General features: G+C 38.5%; 1 protein-coding gene and 1 long non-coding RNA gene across 3 annotated transcripts in view; one reads left to right on the top strand and one right to left on the bottom strand.

Annotated features, from left to right (window-relative positions):
• Positions 1 to 866: 866 nt before the first annotated feature.
• LOC469579 (putative dimethylaniline monooxygenase [N-oxide-forming] 6) overlaps positions 867 to 10,130 on the top strand; it is a 42,835-nt gene continuing 33,571 nt past the window's right edge. The window contains exon 1 of the mRNA XM_524962.7: positions 867 to 922. The gene's annotated coding sequence lies outside the window, so the exon portion shown is untranslated. The remainder of the gene's footprint in view (positions 923 to 10,130) is intronic.
• The window catches only part of LOC112206015 (uncharacterized), a 133,763-nt gene continuing 124,599 nt past the window's right edge, over positions 967 to 10,130 (bottom strand). Inside the window, exons 4-5 of one of the 2 annotated variants that reach the window (XR_002940137.2) lie at positions 3,871 to 3,984; positions 967 to 2,664 (exon numbers count right to left, since the gene is read on the bottom strand). This is a non-coding gene — a long non-coding RNA (uncharacterized LOC112206015). Of the gene's footprint in view, positions 3,985 to 10,130 lie in introns of both variants that reach the window. The other variant, XR_010151825.1, reaches the window with a different exon arrangement.

The raw sequence follows: 10,130 nt of genomic DNA, 5'->3' as shown, positions 1-10,130 counted from the left end.
GCAACATAATCCAGGTAAGACCTCCTCTTCCCTGCCCAAGAAACATAGCATAAAGACCTGGTCTATATTGAAAGTTAACACAAAGTAATTTGTTTTATTTATATTCTCAATAAGGAAACAAACTTTTCAACTTCTAGCAGCAAAAGAATAATAGCAATAGCAATGAGTGTAGTACCAAATAATACACCTTTTAGCTTAATCTTTTAAAAATTAAATATTTAGCCAAAACTGTGACCAAAATCTAATGCTTATAGATTAAAGATTTATAGTCTTATATAGTCTGCCCCAATAAACTTATGAGGTACCAGAATAAATCTAAAACTGTATTTTATACTGTATTACATTTTATAGTTAAAATTTTCATAATTATGATTTTTAAATTTTGACATTATAGAGCAGATAAAATCACCTGCCAGAATCATCAGTCATCAGAGGGCTCCACCAGTTAGTTATCATACTACATATTTCTTACTAAACCTTCCCTTCCAACTTAGATCAATGGAACAAATATATATGTGTGTGTATATATATTCTTCTTAAAGGTCCACCAGTCCCATTCCTGTGATAATCCACTAATTCATTAATCCATAAATGATGCTTCAATTTATTTAGGCAGAGTCCTCATAACCCAATCACCTCTTAAAGGCCTCACCTTTCAATACTGCTACATTGAGGATTAGTTTTCAACATGAGATCTGGAGAGAAAAACATTCAAACCATTGCATCATACAAAAAAAGGATATTAAAAATTGGATTATAGCAACTTAATCTTCTATTTATTTTTTGTACTGGCATTTATAACATGAAGCAAAAAATTTTTATGGGCTGTGTTTAATTTTTAGTTATTTGATTCCATTTAGGGCACACGTTTTCAAGAAAAGTTTTGCTTCATTTGGGAATACTTGGGAATATTTCACATCTGGTAAGAAGACCTTAAAAGCAGAATGTTACTTTGCTACCACAAACAATTAGGAAAAAGAAAATATTTAAAATAGTATACAACATTTATGATAAATCTGAGCTTCAAAGATAAAAATATAAAGAAAGTAACAATAGAAAAGAAGAAAGCGTTAGGTAAAAATGTGATCTTCTTTCTTTCTTCCATTTCTATATCCCCCATATGTGTGTATGTGAGTGTATATAGATATAGATATAGATATAGATATAGATATATAGATATATAGATATATATCATATTGAAAGGAAAGCAATATGAAAGCACTCCCATGGTTATTGCAGTACTATTCACAATGGCCAAACCTAAGTGTTTGTCAACGGACAAATGGATACACCACATTTTCTTTATCCATGTACAAAGAAATGATAAATGGTTGAAGTGATGGATATGCTAGTTACCCTGATTTGATCACTATTCATGATATATATGCATCAAAATATCACACTGTGCCCCATAAATTGTATAATTATTATGTGTCCATTCAAAATAATAAAGGCAATAAAAAGATATTATAGGTCAGTGGTTCTCAACACAACATAACTTGGTGCAATGCCCTCTTTTAATAGCTAGAATTTTGTAACACTTTACAGTCCTGAAGTAAAATTAATACACAAATGTGTTAAATGTGTGTGTGTGTGTGTCACTATAGCCCCACTTGTAATGTATAGAATATTTTCAAGTTGTGCAACTGTAAGTACACATCCAAGAAGGCTTTGTGTCAAATCATTTTGCAGGACTTCACAGAGCTTCTACTAACTAGAACTCCTCAATCATGCAACAACAAAAACTCACCCTGAAAATTCCAAAAATACCCTAAATCAAGTGAAGTACCCCTAATGAGATTCACTATAAAATGAATGAAAAATCTAAGTCTCAGAGATTATGATCCAAGAACACTAATCTAAAAAGGGTAGAGTTTGAACCCAAAGCCATATCTCATGATATGTAATCTAGTAAATTTGTTTAGAATGTCGCAACTGCCTCCTAATTTAGAGTGGTTTTTCAGGGTGACATTTAAACTTTTGTGTCTGCCCAAGGTCTGTTGACTTTTAGAGACACAGAAATCATGCAGCACATAGTTCCATTCAATACAAAGTAATGGACAATCTAACTTACTGACATTGATATATGATGCTAGCCCCATACAACCAGCCCTTTTGGTTGAAATCCAGAAGGGATTGAGAATAGATGACAGGGTTCAAATTTATTTATTTAAATCATCTGCATAAGAATTTATAAAATTTCCAGATTTGCACATACCACTGCCTCCTTGATATCTTTTCTTGCATGTGCATAGGCATCCCACACATAAACTACTACATTTACCTCTCAGTTTTTCCCACCACCAACATTCCCATATAGATTCCAAACATGTTCTTTCCTCAATCTTACTCGTCCTGGTAATGAGACCTCTAAATACCCCATTTCTCAAGCCACAAAACTAGGCATAATCCTCAATTCCTTTAGCTGCCTCCTGTATTCATTAGCCAGGGATGCCATAAGAACGTACCACAGACTGGGTGGCTTAAACAATAAAAATTTATTTTCTCACAATTCCTGAGTCTAGAAATCCAAGATCAGGGTGTCAACAATGTTGGTTTCTTCTGAAGCCTCTCTTGTTGGTTTGTAGATAACTTCTTCTGTGTCTTCACACAGTCTTCTTCTGTACATGCCTGTGACCGAATCTCCTCTTCTCATGAAGAAACCTATTATATTGGATTAGGGACAACCCTATGACCTCATTTTAACTTAATAGCCTTTTTAAGAATGCTGTCTTCAAATATAGTAACATTCTGAAGTACTAGGGATTAGAACTTCAATATATAAATTTGAGAGTGACACAAGTCAGTCCATAACACCTCACCATTCCCCTACCTACAGCGTCAGCAAATGTTCTCACTTCTGTCTACCTCCACAGCCTCCACTCAGGTCAAAGCCACCATTAACTCTTACCCATTATTCTAAGAGCCTCCTTGATTCCATTCTTGCATCTTAACATTCCATTTTGTATGCAGCAGCAAGAGTAAACTTTTTCAAACACAAATAGGATCTTGTCACCCTTCTTGCTGTGTCATGTAAGGACATGCTTCCAATTCCTTGCATGCTGCTGGCTAATCTTAAGACATAGGAGGGAAGCACCCATAATCCAGAAACTCAGCTCTCTATTGACAGTTCTCTTGGGTTAAGATAATAGTATTTAACAAAAGAAGTTCTGTCCACCCTCTTATAATTCTGAGATGGTACCTACACTGCTCAAGCCTTTTCCTACAGACATTTATACCTGCTGTTATTTAAAACTTCTTTTCATAGGCTTGGTTACCAGATTTAAGTATGAAGAAAGCCCTGAAAATAGAAAGCTTTCTAAGTTGGAAACATAAGTTGGTTAGGATAATTGCCCATCTCTGATTGCCAAAAGGATTAAGTTGTAACATTAGTCTCCACATGGAAATGTATAGCCTCTTGTTTGTTGTGTAACTGTGTAGTTATCCAACAAGTAGAAATTTCAATTCTCTCTGTTAAGTTCATGCCACAGGTTTGTAGAAAGGCACTTCCTGATGTTGGGAAAAACTATGGAGGCAATGAGATTTACTGTGAAGTTACCAGCTTTCCCTTTCTGCTTTTGTGCCCCTTAGAATATTTTCATGTCACTCAAATAGCCACTGCCTTCACATTTCTTCTGCTTTCACACTAATCTCATTGAAGGATCTGTAGTTTGCTCCCACCAATAATGTTTTCCCATTAAGAAAACAGCTGAAAATGTCACCTTTCTTGAAGGGAGTACATTTCAACGTCTCATATAAGTGATTACTACTTTAATTATTGATATATGAGAATCTGGTACCTCAACTGTAGGCCAGTGTGAAAAGGAACAAAGTCCAAAATCATGCATATCACAGGCTTATGCAACTTACCTGACCACGATAGAAAGGTGGAAAGTGGTCAAAATTCCGGTGTCCAACTTGATTCAATTTATAGCTGGCATCCAAGAGGACAAGATAGTGAGTTTCTTGGTTTCTCGGTCATAGCTACAACGAGGACAAGATGAGTTCCTCAATTGTAACAAGAGTCAAAATCTTACAAATGGTTCCAGAAGACCAATGTCATTCTAGATAGCCCATACATTGGTGGAATAAGACTCCAGCCAGAAGTGAATGACATGAAGAAAAGATTTAGCACCTAGTTACAGGTAAGGGATACTCCTAAGAACCAGACAGACTACCAGAGTCCCAATCAAGTGGCCTGGAGATCAGAATAAGGCTCTAATAAGTCAAGTCATAGAGCATGGGTATATTCTCTAAGAACAGTCCTCCAAGGAGCATATGACAACATACGACTAAACATGCAAGGAATTGATCAGGAGAATACCTGTGAAAGATAATAGGAAAGGAGCTGGAAAAGACAGGGAGAGCTGTCAGACAGGGATGCAAGTATGACCCCAAGCGAAGAAGTGAGGGGAGGATAGTTGGGTGAAAACATTCCAGACTGCCAAGCAGTCTAGGAATGGTTTGGCAAAGCTGCAGGGGAATGCCTGAACAAAGTTGGGCATCAGAAGAGCCCTGTGTCTATAAGGCAGAGGCCTGCCTAGGTATCTCTGCCATACTCAGTCATTGGCTGGGAATAGCCTGAACAAGTACAGCCTCAGTTCAAAGGCAGCATTCAATGAGCAGCTTGGGTCCATTAGACAATTATGCTCCCTGTAGTTTGGGTCCATTGGTCAATTATGCTCCCTGTAGTTTGGGTCCATTGGTCAATTATGCTCCCCGTAGTTGGAGATCTGCAACTTCTCATGACCACCAGAAGGAGCCAGCCCAGTAGGATTTACCAAAGGATTGGTGAGGGAACAGGTGCAGAGTTTATACCAGATACCAACATTACCAAAGGAAAACTAATTTCAGGCCCTGCAGCTGACCATTGTTCACCTTTCGCCTTGGTTTGGATTGGCTTAGTGATCAGGAACAGCAAACTCAGCAGACTGAAATTTCTCTGTGTTTAGGTGAAAATGTGCTTCTGTGTGAAGGCACAACTGGCAATTATTAAACCTCCTCTCCCAAGCTTGAGTAAATTAAAGAGGGTCTCTGAGCTATGAATTTCAGCTCAGAGCCTTCAAAGATAAATGTTAAACTTTTGAAAATTTTCCAGCAAGATAATGGCAAATGGTTATCTAAATTTCACTGTGTAATTTGCATCCTGTCAGATAACACAACTCCTGTCAGTGTTTTATGTTGTTCCCCCAGCCTGTTTTCAAGCAGTTTTCTTCCTGTGGAACATAAAACAGACAGATAATAGTGGGGGTCACATGATCTGCTTATTTTTAGACTGCTGCTCTACTGCAAATAGCTTTCCAGTGCCACTGTGTCTCAGCCCATATGTGCTGCTATAAAGGAATATCTGAGGCTGGATAATTTATAAAGAAAAAAAGGTTTCTTTGGCTCATGGTTCTGCAGGCTGTACAAAAGCATTGCACTAGCATCTGCTTCTGATGAGGGCCTCAGGCTGCTTCCACTCATGATGGAAGGGAAAGGGGAACTGATGTGTGCAGAAATTACATGGTAAGGCAGGAAGCAGTAGAGAGAGGAGGAGGCATCAGACTCTTTTTAACAACCAATTCTCACAGAACTAAGAGTGAGAACTCACTCCCGTGAGGATGACACCAAGCAGTTCATGAGAGGTCCACCCTCAAGATCCAAATACCTCCCACCAGGACCCACCTCCAACATTGGCATCAAATGTCAACCTGAGACTTGATAGGGCCAAGCAAAGTATATCCAAATCACAGCACAGTTTTTCAGCTCCAGAATAATTATCATGTTTTCCAGTGCAAAAGTTTCCATAAAAATGATAATAGTAAAGGGCAAACAGAATTCATGCTTTCTACCAACAGTTTTTGTACTAGTTATGTACTAGGGTATATTCTAGGACCTGGAGATTTAACAGGAAATTATATTAAAATAATCCCACTTTTAAGAAAGTCACATTCTATCAGGGGAAAACAGTCTATTTAAAAATACACAGGCCAAACACAGTGGCTCACGCCTATAATCCCAGCACTTTGGGAGGCCAAGGCAGGCGGATGACGAGGTCAAGAGATCAAGACCATCCTGGCCAACATGGTGAAACCTTGCCTCTACTAAAAATACAAAAAATAGCCAGGTGTGGTGGCGGGCACCTGTAGTCCCAGCTATTCAGTTGGCTGAGGCAGGAGAATTGCTTGAACACGGGAGGCAGAGGTTGCAGTGAGCTGAGATCGTGCCACTGCACTCCAGCCTGGCGACAGAGCAAGACTCCGTCTCAAAAAAAAATTAAAATTAAAATTAATAGAGAACATATCATGACATAGAATAATAGAAAACAAATGGCCTTAAAAGTTGTCTAGTCCAGTCCTCTAGTTGTAAACCAAAGCAACCCAGGAAACATGTGAGGCCAGTGGTTACCAACTCCCTTTGAGTCCCAGGTGTACTTTTTCTTAAGCTACTGAAACTATATTGCTTACAGTGTATCAGCCCCAAACCTGATGGATTTCTAGTCAATTTATCAATATTCTGAAGTTCTATATTTCCCTAATCTCTAGTGCAGAAATCCAGCTGCAATTCCTTCTATTTTATCCCAGTAAGATCTCATTCTAAATCAGCAGAATGCTCCTTTTTGGCATCTTCAATGCTTGTTCCCACCCCACTGTGCCTTCGACCAATTCATTTCGTCATTTCTTCTCTCTATCTCTCATTTTTATGCTACCCATACCCAGACTCAATATTTCAGCCTCATTCTCTCTTCCCCTGGCTTGAATCCCCACTTGCAATCTAAGGATAGGTTCTATGAAGTCTACTTTCTATATCTCTTTTGCCTCTTTCTATCTTATAATTCCCACTCTGGCAAATTAGATCTGGCTATCATTATTTTTTTTATTTTGATATAGTATTATTTGTCTATTTTGCTTTTGCTGCCTGGTTTGTTTTTTAATTTTTTGTTCATGTTTTGTTTTGGTTTTTTTAGAGGCAGGTTTTTGTTATGTTGTCCAGGCTGGCCTGGAACTCCTGGGCTCAAGCAGTCCTCCCATCTGAGCCTCCCAAGTACATGGAACATACCACCCCACTCCCAGCTATCATAATTTCTTAGTCTGTTGGAATAAGCCTCTAACTGGCCAGCTAGACTTTAGTTTCCCTGTCATAGTTTATCCTGTATACTACTGCCAGGATCATCTTCCTGAAGTGAGCCTCTAAAACACATTACACGTGCATACAATTCTTTACTGGTTCTTCTTTCTCCCCATTTAAATCTCATACGAGGGGCCTCCCAATATGACTAAAGCTACTTTTCCAGTCTTATTTGTAACTATGTTCCAGACAAACTATACTATTTAGAGTTTTCTCCCTGAATAAACCCACCTTCATGTATATATTTATGGTTATACATGAAATATATATATAACCATAGAAAAATGCCTGAAATCCAGGCGTTTTTCAAACCCGTCTTAAATCTAAATTCTTTCCTTTGGGGTCAGACTTTGTACCTGTTCCCAGGAGCATGCTGAGATCTAACTCTAGTCATGAATCTAATGGCAGCAAAGGCTGGATTGGGGTACTTCTTGAGAATAGCCATCCTTTTGCAAAGCAATTGCCACCAATGAGTTTATTACAGGATTTTTAAACATCCTCAGACTTGGGATGGTGGGCTGCTTCCACTAGAAAGAGAAGCTCAAAGTGATTCGAAGGTTTGAGATTCTCAGCTTCATTAAAAGACTTGCTGAGGCTGGGTATTCAGCATAAGTTGTCATTCTGAAACCTGCAAAATTAAAATTTGTTCTGATATTCAGACAAGTTGAACCTTTGTTGCAAGAAATAAAATATTATTTTAAATCCACCACAGGAGCACTCTGGCTGTCTGGCATGACTTGAGCCGAGAGTTGAAAAACCTGTGCCTGTCATCTTCTTTCTTAAGTGCTTCAGTGCACTCAGAAGTTACCATTCCTACCCTTGATCTTGTGGTCATTACTGCCATCATGCAGGTAAATGTAGCAGCCACTTGTCGTCTGCCCCACCCCCACCCTGCCCCACCAAGGGACTTGCTTCAGTAGGTACTTCCTCACAATCAAATAGAGGTGATAATGTGGTTAATTGTGATGCCACTGCTTGCATGGATTACTGTATCACGATTCTCAATTTTTAAGGAGGTCAGCACTGCATTCAAGTCCAAGGACATGACCAAACCAATCCCAATATCTTATTTTTAAGTGTCCATTTTCTTGGACCATTCCTGGCACCAACTTGTGTATCAGTTAGGGTGCTTTCAGGAAAGAGAAACCTTATCAATAGTTTCAACATAGAGAATATTGATATAGTTTTGCTGTGTCCCCACCCAAATCTCATCTTGAATTCCCAAGTGTTGTGGGCAGGACCCAGCAGGAGGTAATTGAATCATGGAAGCAGGTCTTTCCTGTGCTGTTCTCGTGATAGTGAATAAGTCTCATGAGATCTGATGGTTTTAAAGAGGGGAGCTTCCCTGCACAAGCTCTCTTCTCTTGTCTGCTGCCATGAGAGATATGCCTTTCACCTTCTGCCATGATTTTGAGGCCTTCCCAGACACGTGGAACTATAAGTCCAATAAATTTCTTTCTTTTGTAAATTGCCCAGTCTCTGGTATGTCTTTATCAGCAGTGTGAAAATGGACTAATACAAATATAATATATAAAAGCATTAGCAAGGTATCAGAGAGTCTTAAAGGTGAAAAGAGAACTCAGAGTATCACACAGATAGTTTCTATAGAAGGAGTTGCCTCTCCTATGCCTGAAGAGAAAACAGAAACAGGTTGGAATTATTAAAACTTAGAGGCTTAGGAGGAACTTGCAGAGCTGGAATCTCATCTCTGAAGAGGGTGCCAGCTGGCTGATGTTGCTCTCCCTGAAGTCACATGAAGAAACTTGTTCTAGGAGTTTGGGAACAACTATAAATCGGAACTAGCTACAGCACCAGCATGGCTGCAGGGGTGAAGACCTTTTTCTGCAACAATACTAACAGGAACAGGAAGCAACCAGGAAGGAGGGAAGTGGAATGAGGTTTGCAAAGTCCCAGCCCCAGCAACATAAAGCACAGCATAAAAGAACATGTTTGAAGTTGAGAGAAAGTAACTTAATCAGGAAGCCTTCTTTAAACCCATCTCAAGTGGATTTAAATCCTCCTCCTTTGAGGCTTTCTTAATTTACTCTCTATATATGTGTTTTTCTCTCTCCTTAGAATCTCTACAGCAACTTAGATGCTTTTTGGTGTCACTTATATTTTGCCCTGTACTACAGGTATCCCTATAGCTGTCTTAATCTCTCCCCTCTTCATTGTCGTTCTTCTCCATATACAAATACATACATATTAGAAAAAAATCAATGAATGCTGGAATAGTGTTTCATTTATTTCCATATTGCCTCTGACTTCTCAATAGCTAGTTGTTGAACTCGTTCACTGCTGAATCCCAGTGCTTAGAACTGGACCTAGAGTATAATACCTCATGTATGTATGTGTGTGTGTATGTGTGTGTGTGTGTGAAAATAAATGATTAGTTAGTGAATAAATTTAACTGAATTGAATGTCAGTCCAGGAAGTCAGACTTGAATGACAATAGGGGATTCTGCATATGGGAATGCTTTGATTAAACAGTAATGCCATTTGAGGAAATAAAATAAAATAAAATAAAATATCTTCTTTTTACGGTGATTAACCTAATCTCAAACTTGGAAAACTTCTCAGCATCTAATTCATTGCCTTCTTTCACTCCTCCCCTTGACCATGTCAAAAGAAAGATTTAAGTGGATCCAAACCTGAAGCTGTTCCCATAACATAACAAATGTAGAGAATGTGTTTTGCAACCAGTAGTAATGACCAAAAAATGTATTTGACATAGACTTGCTTGAAAAGATAAACATAGCATATGATATTCAGAACAAAAGAAGAATGGCTCTTAGCATTCCTGTGGTAAGAAATAAAGTCTGTTCCAAATCCCAAGGTACCAGAGAGCCTAAAATCCCCTGGCAGATGAATTTAATCACTTTTCCACGTTGTTAATAAGAAACACTACAGAATGTCAGCTGGTGGAATGGGAATTTTCAGTGCTCATTCTCTCACAGTAATGTCAATTTTAATAACCATCCACAACAAAAATACCTGCACAAGACCTAAGGAATCCAGGT

Source organism: Pan troglodytes, chromosome 1 (genome assembly GCF_028858775.2).
Source record: "Pan troglodytes isolate AG18354 chromosome 1, NHGRI_mPanTro3-v2.0_pri, whole genome shotgun sequence".
Classification (NCBI taxonomy): domain Eukaryota; kingdom Metazoa; phylum Chordata; class Mammalia; order Primates; family Hominidae; genus Pan; species Pan troglodytes.
This window is presented reverse-complemented; position numbering and strand designations above follow the sequence as displayed.